We start from the raw sequence: 15,389 nt of genomic DNA on the forward strand, positions 1-15,389 counted from the left end.
TTGGTAATAATATGCCCCTGGCATGTTGCTTACTAGCAATCTAACAATACAGGAGAAAAGCTTAGAGAAAATAAAGAGTGAGTGTTGTATTAGTTTCCTGTGGCTACTGTAACAAATCATACAAATTGGGTGACTTAAAACAACAGAAGTCTGTTCCCTCACAATTCCAGAGACTAGTAGTCTGAAATCAAGGTGTCAGTAGGGCTGCATTTCCTCTGGAGGATCTAGGAGACGATCCATTCTTTGCCTCTTCCAGCTTCTGGTGGTTGTAGATGTTCCTTGGTTTGTGGCCAGATCACTCCAATCTCTGCCTCTGTGGAAATTTTGCTTCCTCTTCTCTTTTGTCTCTCTTTTTGTGTGTCTGTTAGGGCCCACCTGGATAATCCAGGATAGTGCCTCATTTTAAAATCCTTAGCTGAATTACATCTGCAAAAACTCTTTTTCCAAATACAGTCACATTCACAGGTTCCAAGGATTAGGATGTGAACATATCTTTTGTGGGATAACTATTCAACCCACTACAAGTGGTTAGCCAATCCCTCAGTTCAGTGTTTCTCAAATTTCAGTAAAATACAGACTACTTCTAAAATAAAGACATTTTCATAGAAAACAGAACAAAACAAACAAATAATTCATAATAAATTTTTTGTATGTGGGATTTGACAAACTGATTTAAAATGTATATGGTGAGCAGAGTCAAAAATAGCCTTGAAGAAAAAAGACAATGTTGAGGGAATCCTGCTCTAAGCCTTATAAATTTACAGTAATTAAGGCACTATGATATTGGCTCAGAGATCAACAAATGAGCCAACAGAACACAATAATACAATTGATGATAGCCCAGCAAGACACCCAAACATACAGAGAAACTTGATATATGACAGAGGCATCATTGCAAATTATTTGTATGAAAAAAAGTGGATCTTTACCTCATACCATGAAAAAAAAAAGCACTTCCAGATTCATTCAGGATCTAAATATGAACAGCAAAACTTTGACATGTTTACAAAATACAAGAGAATATCTCATCTTAAAAATACAAATATCCATCATCAGCAAAAGGGTTAATTAGATACAAAAAAAAATATTTGTGGACACTGTGAGGCATTTCCAAGATTTCCCTTCAAGGAAGGACTCGTAGCCCCATGTGCTGGGAGTACTGTCAGCCATCAACCTTCGGCTGTCAAACCCTTCAGGGACTATCTTAGTTGCAGAAAACTGCCTTGCCCAAGGTCACCTTTCTTACTGAGATGGCTATATCCAATGACTGATCAGCCTGACTCAGGACAACCATGAATGTTCTGAAGAGCTATTCTATTTTTATTGTATTTGCTCATGACACTGCAAGTCAGGAATTTGGTTTGGGCTTAGCTGGCCAGTTCTGCTCCACATAGCATTGGCTGGGGTCATTTACTCAGCTGCATTCAGTTGGTGACTAAGCTAGAGTAGAAGGTACCATAAGGCTTCATTCACATATCTGGCACCTAAATGCTCTTACAAGTGGCCTCTACCTCACCATATGGTTAAATTGGACTGCCTCACAACATGGTGCCTTCATAGCAATCAGATTTCTTACATGATAACTGGATTCTAAGAGGGAGCATTTCAAGTGGTGAAGACAGAATTTCTAACCTTGGAAATCATCTAGCATCACTTTTCCTGTATTCTGTTAGTCAAAATAAGTCAGATAGCCAACCCACATCCAAGGGGAGGAGAAATAGACAAATCTTCTTGATGGATACAGGATGAGGTCACATTATAAAAAAGCCTGTGGGATGGGAAAGATTCTTGTGGCAATCTTTGGAACCACAATCTATCACAGCCATCTTGTACAGCCAAGTAGATTGTATGCTGTACAACTCCAGGAGTTACCATTTGTCTAGAACTTAAAGCAATAGCTCCCCCTAGAATTGTGTAGTACACAACTACCAAAATTGGTCCCCACACCCCTAGACTCTCATACACATAACGATGATCACAAAAAGCAAAAGCAAGTCACAGATGAATAGATACAATATTATGCTATTTACATTAAGTTTAAAATGTCAAACTGAATGATATGTTATTAGGGATACATAAAAAAATGTAGTAAGCCTATAAAGACAAGCAAGGAAATGATAAACACAAAATTTAGGAAAGGGCTAGAGGATGCAGTTGTTATGATCAAAGGAAAATACAGAAATTTGAGTAGTCTTGGTAATAGTCTATTGCTTTAGCTAGATGGTAGATACATGGGTGTTTGTTATCTATATAACATTCTTTTGTATGTACAAAATAATCCATACTCAATTAAGAAAGAAAACAAATAGCGAAATAGAAAAAGTAAGGAAAGATTAATTCAGGATAAGTGTAGCCTCTGGAATAATGAAAAGGAATATGGCAGGAGAAAGATATACAGGGTATCTAGTAGTATTTAATAAGTTAGCTTGGTGAGTACTTGTCACATTTTTCTTTATACATTATAAATTGATTACATACCTTCTTTTATTTGTGGCTGTCAGAAGATGTAGACCATAGAGTCAGAGGTGAACAGAATAGTGCCTTAACAAGAATTATTTCCATCCACGTGTACCCTGTGGTACTCAGAGTATATAATAGAAACAAAGTTTGAACTTATTCTAGAAAGGCCATAGGTAAGCCTGTAAACAAAGAAGAAAGAAATATTCAGCTTCTTCTTCTGGGATATAAGATGATAGAGTTAAACTCAATCTAAACAAAGATACTAATATAATAAAAGTTGAGGTGGGAAGGCATTAAAATTGTGAGATATGTACTTTAGTACTAATATCATGTAAAGTGGTTGCAGATGTCATCATATTATACCTCTGTGGGAAAAAAAAAATTGAGAGGGAAGAATGCACTATTCAAGGACCACTCACTGAGTTTGTATAATGGTTAAATATATAAGACCACTCAGGCAGGTGAAAGGGAGACCATTTCTTTCTTTAGAATCTTTCGTTGTAGTTGTAACAGCAATATTAAAAGAGTTTATTTTACTCTTTCGATTCCCAAATTTCCATCCTGCACTTTCAATAATCATTCAGAAGTGAAGATGACATAAATAATGCAATGTTCGTCACCCATTCTCTGTTTTTAGAAAACTGAGATGACTTTCTAAAGAGGTAATTTTTGAGAAAACTGGGTGCACATACATGGAACCGTTTAGGTCATGTATTGTGACAGTAAATAAGAAATTGAGTAAGCTATATTTCAACAAAGAAAACTCTGAGGAGGAAGACAAGGACTCTAAAAGACATTGTGTCAAGATGAAATCTCATGGCTCACTTCTTCACAAAATCCTTAGCTGTTTTCTGCAGACTAGTCCATGGATGTAGTGAAATATGTGAGTTACAGGCAGATATTTTTTCCCATATTGATTCAAACATATAGGCAAAGGCAAGAAATGTTTCCAAAATTTTAAAGCAATCTTGAGTAAACAATGCCTGAGGTAGAGAGCAACTGTGGTCTGTCTTTCACTTTTCCCTTCTTCTAAAAACAGTTCTTCACATTTAAGGTAAACTGTTCTTCTCCCACTCTACCCAAGGGCTCCTACTAGGGAAACCAGCCATATTGTGACCATATGACCCCTATGACTTCATAGTCCTCATCCTCCTTTTTATTGGAGCTTGGGAAACAGAAGCAGTCCCTCTCAGACAGCAAACCTGTGGCTCAATCTGGTCCAAGCCTCCATCATATCTCATCATATCTGCCTCTCTACAGTTTGTTCTCAACACACAAGCCAGAGCCTAATGCAAATCAGATAACATCTCTCCTCTTCACAAAATTGTCTAGTGGTTGCCCATCTCATACTCTAAGTCAAAGTCAAAGTCTTTACTTATGACACACAAAGCCCTGTGTAATCAGCCCCACAATCCCTTACCTCCCTGGCTCACCTCTTGCTACCTTTCCCCTTGCACACTCCAATTCAGTCTCAGTGGCCTTGCTGATGTTCTGCACACTTGCCAAGCTTCCACCTACCTCATATCCTTTACACTTGTTCTCTTCAAAACTGCAGTTAACTTCATGGCTCACCTTCTCTCTTCATTCTGGTCTTTGCTCAAATTTCATCTCCCTAGAAAGGGCTTTACTGACTATTCTATTTAAAATTTAACACACACACACACACACACACACACACACACACACACACACCCCCACACACACACACACACACACCACTCTCTATCTTCCTTCTATGCTTGATGTTTTTCTTCTATAGCACTTATCACTTTCTAACATACTATAAAATATTCCTCTTTACTTTGGTTTACTGTCTAAATTTCCCCCCCTAGAATATAAACAGAGGGTTTTTTTTTCTTGTTTTTCTTCCCTTGCTATTCCCAGCATCTAGAACAATGGCTGGCATGTAATAGTTGCTCCATAGGTATGTGTGCCACGAATTGGATGAGTGAAATCTGGGAAGATGAAAGCTGGCAGCTGTTGTTATCCATGGTCCAGTCTTGTGGAAAAGCCAGCCTGCAAAAGAAAAGCTGATACAGAGAAACCAGCACTCTCCAACCTAGTGAGGGACTAGCCTCTGTCTCTATCATCCCAGAAGCCAGTTTTTTCTCTGCTTTTACCAGGGTTTTCTACATGAGCCATGTACTTTTTGCCTAAGATGGTTCCAGATGAGCTTCTATCATTTGCAACCATAAGAGTTCTAATATATGAGTGTTCTCTGCACAAACATATACAGAGCTAATTTTCCCTTTGACCAAGTGAAAGCCTATCTGGGTGGTCTACATCCTCAGCTCATGCTCTGCTTCATTTTCCATCCTCAGCTTGTCCTGACTTGGCAATAGTACTGGATTCCACACTAGGAAGCTTTAGTTGCAACATCGTTTGCAGTCATTTGAAATCTCTGTTATCAACCTTGTGCAAAGCAGTATATAGAGACAAGGCAGGGTGTGCTGCCTCCCACCTCCTGCTCCTTCCTAAACAGCCCTTCAAATATCCAGCTCTATAGCCACCCAAACCCAAATACCTGACCTCTAGATGCTCACATATTTGCCTGTGTTGTCCTACCTCCACTGTCTACCACATCACCACTAAATTCTACCCTGTCAGGCAGAAATCAATAACAGAATGAGGAAATCAATTATATTGTGACACATCAAAAACAACTTTGTGACCCACCAAAGTGTCCTAACCTGCTGGTTGGAAAATAGCAGCTCAGAAAAGCATCATATATGCCATACATTTTGCAAAACAGCCACCTAGCCAAATTAAAAATGATTCAGAGGATTTAACAGACCTATTTATTATAAGTTTAAAAGTATGAATAAATACATACGATGTTATAATAGACTTATTTTGTAACTTCTTAGCCAATAGGACTATACACTCACATACTAGTGCTGTTAATGAGCCTCAAAACTCTTCCATCCAATTATTCATTTAACAAACATGAATCGAATCCCTGTATCTGAGTCAGACATTGCCTGGCGCTGGGCCATGAAGAGGCTTCCAGTCTGGAATGAAACACACAAGCAGATATCCAATAGAGTGGTATTTTGTAAGCACCATGTAGAAACATCTTACCTTGTTTTGAGGAATCTAGAAAAAAACAGCTTAGAAGAGATAATATTCTGAGATTAATATTAAAGGATGAGTGGAAGTTAGCCCAACAAAGGAGGGAAGGACATTCTAAGAGAAGAGGCATTATGAGCTGTGAATATAAAGATTCACCTCCCAGACCCCCTACATAGAAGGACATGGTACCTCAGCTGTGGAAGTACAGGAAGCAGACAGCCCTCAGCCCTTTCAGGGTCTGCCTCAGATGCAGAAAACCATCTCACCTCAAATCACACCATTCTGAGAACAACCCATATACAATAACTGATTGAGCATAGAGTATAAAGATCTGATCATTTTTGCCCAACTTGAGACAACTCCAAAGGGCCATCTAGCTCTAGAGCCCTCTGTAGGGTAGGCCAAAGCTGTCTTTGGGCCTGCATTCCAGCTCAGCTCCTCTCTCTGGCCATTCCTGTTTCCCTCTCCTCCTTCCCACAGGTGTTGATCTCAGGGGCTCTCCTTAATAAATATCTTGCACACTAAACCCAGTCTCAGCTTCTAAGGGGAACCCAATTTGTGACACAAGCCATCAATGTCTATTAAGAAAATTGGACTTAAAATTATTCTGGGGGTTTAAATAAATTTAACTTCCAACACCACAGCATTATTACCATCTGTGTTTCTTTTCAGGAACAACACTGTCAGACTTAAGAGGGGCCTTTCACTTATCCCAGCAATCATACCTAAGAGTGGCTACATAGGACAATTGTCTGACTCTGCCTTTCAGTTTTCTCTGAAGATGACCTGAGTGTGTCTGAGAAGATAGAAGTAGTCCTTCTACAGAATTTCACCCATGGCTCAGCCACACCCATCCAACCATTCATTTATTCACTCAAGAAACATATCCTGGACATATGCTAAGCACTGTGCTAACTTAGTCACTTCTTGCTCCAGATCTAACCTTTAAGATTATTTTAGAATTCTCAACTATGCTCATTAAAAAATCTATTAAAAGAAACTTTAGTCATAGAAATATCAGTGTATATGATTTGCCTTTAAATTTCTTAGCTATTATCTGAGTCCAGACTCTCTAAGGGTACCTTTGTTTGCTGTTTGACTTTTTATATGGTGCTTGTAGTGAGAGATAAGGCCAGCAAGAAGGTTGTCGGGACTCTCTGCAGCTACAGTTCCTATTGAAAACTTATAGACATTCTGAACTCCCTTATTTGTGTGATAAATTTATGAACTATGGGATACAACATGGAATTCTTAGTTCCAAAAACAAACTAGAAGATTTTGCCCAAAAGCAGCATTTAGTTCAACATTTGTTAAGCTGTTTGTGCTAAGCACTGTGTGAATACAAAGATAAGCAAGGCATATTCCAGCCCTTACCAAGCCCATAGGCAGATGAAACAAGTCCATGAAAGACTGGTATAATCAATAAAGATACAAGATATAATAAAGGAGAAAAGAAAGTGTGGGAGGATCTTGAACTTGAGCATCTCCTATGAGCCAAGCACTTTATCTGTGTTATATCATTTAATGTTCACAATAAGGTTATAAAATAGCCTTTCCCCCCTTATTTTATTAATGAGAAAAACTGAGGAGTCTGTGGTCACACAGCTAATAAATGGAAGAATCCCAGCATGCTTGACTCCAAAGCCCAAGTTCTTCCCTTACAAACTGTCACCATAACAGAAGTATGAAAAGAGTGTCACTAGTGGGGAGTTCAAAAGGAGAGCAAAGGCTCCTGAGTTGAGGAGTCAGGGAGAACTTTATGGAATAGGTGATGTTTCAGGGAGGCCATGAAGTATGGATAGGGTTTTAACTAGCAGAGGATTATAAGGAAGGTGTTCTGGGTGGAGAAAACAGTATGATCAAAGGTCCCGAAGTATGGGAAATGCCCAAAAACCTACAGGGTGTGTTTTATGGCAGGTTCCCCAGGAAGCAGACTCCAAAGTGGAGTTTAGCATTCAGAAATGTATTAGGAAGTGTCCTTGGGATCAGCCCCGGTGGGGGAGTAAAAGAAGTAGGATTAGGCAGAGGAAGTTATTGGGCTACAATACATTCACAAAAAAAGGTCTTAGAAATCTCATGTGTTGTTCCAAAGCTGGGATGACTTTTTCAGAGGTGTCTTGCCTTGAGACAAGAGAGATAGGTCTTTAGATCTCCCTCTTTTAACAAGTCATTGGATGTAGGCTGTCCCTGGGAAGAGAATATGAATCTTGGGTGAGGTGGCACTCTTCAACTAAGAAAAATTTCCAGAGAGAGACTTGTATGAAAGTTATCATCTGCCAATACTCTCAGCAACTGGGGGAGTGAGTACCTCAGTCCTGAAGGAGAAATTCTGCGTGGCTCGCCATGAAGTTCACTATAGAATGTGTGTCCTGGGCAGTAAGCAGGGATTATCTGGCGAAACACAAGAGTACAGGACTAATGAAAAGATGAAGTTGGAAAGTTGAGAGGAGGTGGACGTTGAAGGCCAGACTTTGTGTTTGATAAAAAAGGAAAAAGGGTCACTGAATTTTGTGTGAGGCAAGAAATGGCTAGAAGTTGCACGCATCATAAGTGCATGGGACAACTTAAGGTGGGAAGAACCTAGAGGAAGAACCAGTGGGCACTTCCACAGTCAGTCAAGATAGAAGGTGAAACGGGGAGACCTGAATAGGTGGCAGTAGTGGTGGGAAGGAGGGGATGGAAGCAGCAGAAGAATTGAGGGCACAGACATTGCATTCTAAACACTTTCTACAAAAGGCCCATAAGACAAAAAAGAAACAATGCCTTACCATCGTTCAACCATTCTGTGAACTATTATCCAGCTTTCCCATGTAAATTTCATGTGGCCAGGGATTTTTGCTGTTTTCCCAGCATCTAGAAGAAAGCCTGGCAAATAGCCAATGTTTGTATCAATCATATTTTTCAGTGATCATGCTGAGTTACAAAAATCCTAAGATATCAATGGCTTATAGCAACATTTATTTATTGCTCACTGTTCTATAGTCAACTGTAGCAACTCTGTTTGAGACTGTGGGTTGGGTTAAGGTCTGTTCCATGTGTCTTCCCATGCCAGGGACCAGGCTGAAGGACATGGGGACATACTATTCTTTTAGTGGAGGGCAAGAGCCCAAGAAGGCTAATGGAACTTGAAATGCCTCTCAAAGCTTCTGCTAAGATCTGACACACTTCCATTTCTACCACCCACCTTCCATTGGTCTAAACAAGTCATATAAGCAAATTCTGTATCAGTGGGGCAGGGAAATATACTACTTCCCTGAACAGCTAGGGAAAGGAGAGTGAATACTTGCTAAACAATAATAAAATCCACAGTAATGCTCATAGATATTTGTTAATATTGTATGAATTAATCTACATGTACTGATATGGAAAGATCCCTAATACATACATACCATTAAGTGAAAAAGGCAAGTTGCAAGGCAATACATACACTATGATCCAATTGTAAACACACATACCAAAAATAAAACCATACACTAATATATGCACAAACGCCTTCATAAATGCATGTAGAAGGAGATGTAAAGTAGAAACACTAGACGGTTAACAGTTTAACTTCTGGAAAGGGGAGTAATATTGGGTAGGAATAAAAGAGTACATTTGCTTTTATATCATTTTTAAAATTTTTGACAAGGCATTTGCACTTAATTAGTATAGTTTTTATTTTTTAATTTTTGTATGATTTTTAAAAAACATTGTTTGAAAAGTGAAAAAAAAAGAAAAAGGAAGGCAATGTCCATTGTGAAGCTCATCATACAGTCTGGATTAGAAAAATGTCAAATGAGCAATTTGGAGGAAGTTAATGTCATAGTAAGAGTGATAAATTAATAACAAAATGTGCCCTAACTCTTATAATTGTTCAGTTACTGCTCTGACATTTAAAAAACACTACAACCTTTGTGGTAAGTGCCTTTATCTGGCTTATGAAATGATTATGAAATTACTTTGACAGTATCTTGCACTTAGATTGTATAAAAGGGAACATTTACTTAACCCATGGCATGTACATAGCAAGTCTATTAATAGTTTAATATTCCTAATTCATCTAGGAATAGCAAGTCTTCTTAATGAAGAGAAATATCCTCTAAACAGCATTATTTATCTTGAAGATGCTCCCAAAAGTCATACTGTAAAGCAAACTAGACATTCGACCTTCTACCTCTTTCTCTAGAACCTCATGCCTTACCGGGGTAGTCATGAACATAAACTTTCTGAAAGGCTGAATCACTTTATCAGGTAAAGTGATTTACCTGATAAAATTATCCTAGAACATCTTACCCGGACTATGATGGCCACTTTGCATAGCTAACATCTCAGCAACCACACAGAGTATCACAAAGTTTGGTGGCTGAGGTCTTGGAAAAAAGTAGGCAAGTCAATCAGTCCCCAAACTCTGACTGATTGCTCACACAATGCACCTAGGATCTTAGATGAGTAAATACATTTCAAAGAACAAACACCAATTCTATTCTTCCCTCAAGAGAAAACAATAAATAGGTCATTTTAAAATTTGGTTTGTTTAAGTCATCTTTAAGGTGGTTTTTTACTTGCCACTAATAATTTTTGTTCTGGATGTGATTTTCTAATTTGTAGGTTTAGGAATTAGAATGCATTAAATTATTTGAGATTGAGCTCACCAGTTGGACTAGCTCAAGTTAAGAGGAGTTCAGAGGAGGTTCACTTACAAACCAGACCATGAGTTTATTCATTTACACTACCCTACCAAATATCTCCCAGAACATGGATTTCATCTTTTATACGTACTCCCTTCCCAGAAAAGAAGGCTAAATTAAGTCCAAATGATTGGTTGACAAACATTGGATTCAAAAAGAGGAAATCGTATGATTTAAATAACGCTTATTGATCTGTGATACAAGAATAACTTTGCTGCTAATGAAAATATCTGCCTGGCTGATTTTATGCCTGGGTCAGTCCATCAGAGCAAGTCTCTTTCTTGGTGGTGCCAGGAAGGGAACCCTGAAAAACTATCCTCATTAACTCCTCATTAAGAGTTTAATTCCAAAAGGGAAAAAAATGGCATAGATGATAGAGGCTTTGTTCATCCCTCTTGCAACCAAATCAAAGTTGTGACAAAAACACGGAGCGAACGGCAAGCAAAGTCACCTGGAATCTAGATGAACAGAAGCATTACAACTAGGGAGAAAAATAACGAATCATCCTGCAACAGTAGAAGGTAGGAAGGGGCGAAGATGCGAGGCTGCCCGGTCCCGAGTGGCTCAGTGGGACAGAGACAGCAGCAGAGGCAGCCAGTGGCAGCAGAGGCGCCGGCAACTGCAGACGCCTCTTAAAGGGGCTGTGTCTGCGAGCAGAGTTTTGTGGTGATGGACCTGCTCACTCTGAGTACCAATGCCAGGTTGGCTACACAGTGGGTACCAGGGACTTACAGGGGAACACTGAGTTGTTGGAGTGAAGAATAGAGGTGAGGCTCTCACCCAGGCAGAAGTGCCGGCGGTATCCATTGTTCCTCTGTTGAGCCCTCCCCCGTCCCAGTGTGTGGACTCAGCACCGCCATAGCTGAGATGTGACCAAAGTTGATAACAGAGATTACTTGGCCCAGAGGATTTCCTGAAACTCTGCCTCCCCCAACTCATGGCCCCACCCAAGCCACATCCAGGTGTGTCCTTGGCAGGTCCTGTGTGACTTGCTGAACAGTGCCAAGACCCACACTAGTGGCAGATGGCCACAGTTTCTGGCGTGGCCTCTTGAGGCAACTATAAGCACAGTGTCTGGGGATTGCTTGCTGAATCTCAACAGGTGCCCCCAGAGGGGCACAGGCTGGGGCTAAACTTGGGCTGCAGCTGAACCCCTCTCAGGACTGTGCCACTGGACACCTAATACACAAAGCCACACTAAGACCGGGAGACTTAGGAGTTTTGCACAGTACATAAAAAAAAAGACACAGAAAAGCAGCCAAAATGGGAAGACAAAGAAGCAGAAACCATATGAGAGAACAGAACAGATATCCAGGAATAATAGAGTCAAACAATCTAACAGATGCAGAGTTCAAAATACTGGTTATAAAGGTAATCATTTAACTTAGGGGAAGTGTAGATGAACTCAGTGAGAACTTTAACAAAGAGGTAAAAAACATAAAAATGGAAATGGAAATTATAAAAGGGAACCAGTCAGTAATGAAGAACACATTATCTGAGATGAAGAGTGTAGTAGAGGGAATCAACAGAGTGGATAAAGAAGAAGATCGAATCACTGATATAGAGAATGTGGAAGCCAAGGAAACTCAATCAGAATAGTAAGGAAAAAAGAAGCCAAGACTATAATAATAATTTAGGGAGCCTATGGGACACAATTAAATGTAAAAATATCTGGGTCATAGGAGTACCTGATGGAAGACAAGATGTTGAAGAGCTAATTGAAGAAATAATGATGGGAAACTTTTCTAACCCAGGGAAGGAAATAGACATACAACCCCAAGAAGCTCAGAGTCCCAAAAAAGATGAACCCAAAGAGGCCCACACCAAGACACATCATAATTAACATGCCAAAGGTTAAATAAAAAGAGAGACTCTTAAAAGCAGCAAGAGAAAAGCAGTTAGTTATCTACGAGGGAACACTCATAAGACTGGCAATTGATTTCTCAAAAGAAACTGCAGGACAGAAGGGATTGTCACAAAATATTCAAAGTGATAAAAACCCAGGATCCACAACCAAGAATACTTTATCCAGCAAAGCTATCATTTAGAGTCAAAACACAGAGAAAGAGCTTCCCAGACAAAAATAAGCTAAAGAAATTCATCAACACCAAGCCAGAATTATAGGAAATGATGGAGGAACTTCTTTAAGAAGAAAAAAAACATGTATCAAAAACATGAATAAAGAATGGTAATAACTACATATCTGTCGACGAATACCTCAAATGAAAAAGAATTAAGTTCTCCAACCAAAAGATAGAGTGGCTGAATGGATAAGAAAACAAGACCCCTACATATGCTGCCTACAAGAGACTTACTTCAAATTAAAGATACACAAATACTAAAAGGAAGGGGATGGAGAAAGATATCGCCTTGATGGACCTAGAGGGTATTGCGCTGAATGAAGTAAGTCAGATAAAGACAAATACCACAAGATTTCACGTATATGTGGAATCTAAAGAACAAAATAAACAATAACAAAAACAGAAATAAACTCATAGATATAGAGAATATTTTGAGAGATACTAGATGGGAGGAGATTTGGGGGGACGGCAAAAAAGGGCAAAGGGATTAAGAAGTACAAATGGATAGTTACAAAATAGACATGGAGTTATAAAGTGTAGCACAAGGAAAATAGTTAATAATTTCATACACATGTAAGAGGGAAGAGGGGTTCTAGATTTAGTGGGGTGATCACTTTGTGAATTAATCACTATTTGATACAATTGAAACTAATATATTGTTGTATGCCAACTATAATTGAAAAAAAATCTCATTGCATTGTGCAATGTAAATACAAGCAACTTATTGTCTATTATATTTCAATAAAGCCAGGGGTAAAAAAAGAAAAAAAAAGTTTAGTTCCAATGTCAGCTTGTGGCTATTAGAGGTGTCTCCAGTTGCCACTTGGTCTTGATTTCCAATTATATTAGTGAAGATGGACTCTTCCAATGAAAAGTATTAGAAAGTTAAAACTCAAACAAGTTTAAGCAAAAACTCTAAGTCATTTGTTCATCTCTGAACCAATTGTGGCCAAAGGGATAAAATGTGCTGATTGTCCAGGCCTGGGTTTCTCAACTATCCCTAGGATGAATTTTACCCCTAAAACATCACTGATGTTTTAGGACTGAGGGAGGACAGAATTTTCTACTGGAAAAGAAGAAAGATTGGATGCTGGGCAGGCAAATAATAATAATAATAATAATAATAATAATAATAATAATAATAATAATAATATCAACTACATTACCCTTGTGCTTGAGATTTTTGGCCATACTTCCCTCCCCAGCTCAGAGTCACTTTTAGTGAGTAAGGGAGAATTGATACCAATCACTAGTACAATGATAAACTGTTGATTTCCTCTGTAAGGAAAAGAAAAAACAAAACAGAAGACACTGGAATAAGCTAAAGGCTTAACTTCACCTCAGTAATTTTAAGATTTACCTTTCTATTTGCCTTTTAGCCTATTTTATCTTTCACTTAGTTCCTGTTGTCTCACAAGCTCAATCTCCAGAAGATAACTCGACAACTTACTATAACAAATAATAATTACAAAAGTCTCGTGTGCGTTGATTTAAGGATTACATTTTAAATTTTAAAATGTTGATGGGTTCAATATGATTTATGCCTGGTGAAGATATTAAAAATTAGGAATAGGAGGCAGAGTTATGAGAATCAAGAAGTCTGGCCATGATATGGGGTACTGACTCACAACTAACATAATGAGTTAGTTCCCTTACTATTTGGAGCTAGAATTTTTCACTAGAAAAGAAGGAACTCTATAATTACTGTTATAAACTTGGTTCCAATCTAGGCTTTGCCACTTACTGGTAATATAGCCTATGACCAAATTACTGAGAAGTAATAAAAATTAACATCTCTTGAGCTCTAACTCTGTACCAAGCACTTACATACATATTCCTTAAGCTTTATAAGAACCTGAGAGGGTATGCTTTACTAAATCCCTCAGTAATCAAGTGCTCTCGGTAGTAAGACATCATCAACTTGATAGCAGCTTTACAGTGTGAACAAATACTTTCAAATACATAGCAATTGTAAGGTACATCTCAATTTCAAACATTAAAGTAAGAAATGAAGATAAAGAGTTCCTTAGAACACAAGAAAAAGGAGTATTATCCCATTTTACATATGAGAACACTGAGGCTTAAGGAGGTTATATCACTTAACTGTCCAAAGTCACACAGCTTATTTCTGGACATGGAGCCAGAAATCTAATCCAAGTCTGTTTAACTGCCACTCACTACACTGCATCTCTAACGTCACCATTTCTTGATTTCCTCGTGTATAAAATGGGGATGGTAATGTCATAGTTCCTTGGTTTCCTCATGTACAAAATGGGTACCTCCCAAGATCATCATGAGAATCAAAAGGTATTTATGAAAACATAAGTGCTTAGAGATAACCAGTGCTAATTATTCTTTTCAATAACAAAGCAATCATAGAAATATATCAGGTAAGTAGAAAAAAAGAAACTAAGGGGTTGAAGATTGACAAAATAGGAACCAGGTAGACTTAATTAAAGTGACTTCTGCCTTGGTCAGGACTTCTCTTAAATATCCTTCTGGGGTAAAGGTCAGTTCCATGGCATAAAAAAATTCATATTATAAATTTGGGCTTCAACTGGTTGTGCTGTAGATGCCAGGTATACCTTAAGTTTGCTCAGATAGCATAGGACTTCCTTTGCCCAGACCCACCCAAATTAAACAATAAGTTGTTTTCCATTACTTGATAAGAATTGATATCTTTATTTAAATGTTTAAACATAGCTAAATGTAAAGTTAAAAAACGATAAAGTCTGAGTCAAAGGTGGTATATATTCTGAATCAATTAGGTGTTATTTCTCTATCCCTTAACTGCTTCCATTCCTAATCCATTTCTTCTTCTGTTCTCATGTTCCATTTTAAAGAGGAAATGCTCATCTACTTAATTCTATGCCAAAAATCTTTCCTTAATATAAGACAAAGCCACTCAGCTGCCTCAGTCTTATTATTTGCTGTGATTACTTTCCTTCCCAACCTTCTCCTAACTTGCCTTTATTGTAGTTTTTAATGCTATATTACCAGTATATAGGCTATATAGGTCATAGGTCATAGGCTATATTACCAGTAAGTGGCAAAGCCTAGATTGGAACCAAGTATATAGGTCATAGGCTATATTACCAGTAAGTGG

At 38.4% G+C, this 15,389-nt stretch overlaps 1 long non-coding RNA gene across 1 annotated transcript in view; it reads right to left on the reverse strand.

Moving 5' to 3' along the window:
• Positions 1–385: 385 nt before the first annotated feature.
• The window catches only part of LOC120593663 (uncharacterized), a 29,404-nt gene continuing 14,400 nt past the window's right edge, over positions 386–15,389 (reverse strand). Inside the window, exons 2-4 of the long non-coding RNA XR_005650412.1 lie at positions 8,301–8,397; positions 3,979–7,923; positions 386–2,639 (exon numbers count right to left, since the gene is read on the reverse strand). This is a non-coding gene — a long non-coding RNA (uncharacterized LOC120593663). The remainder of the gene's footprint in view (positions 2,640–3,978; positions 7,924–8,300; positions 8,398–15,389) is intronic.

The sequence above is a fragment of the Pteropus medius genome, unplaced genomic scaffold (assembly GCF_902729225.1).
Source record: "Pteropus medius unplaced genomic scaffold, Ma_sr-lr_union100, whole genome shotgun sequence".
In the NCBI taxonomy this organism is placed as follows: Eukaryota; Metazoa; Chordata; class Mammalia; order Chiroptera; family Pteropodidae; genus Pteropus; species Pteropus medius.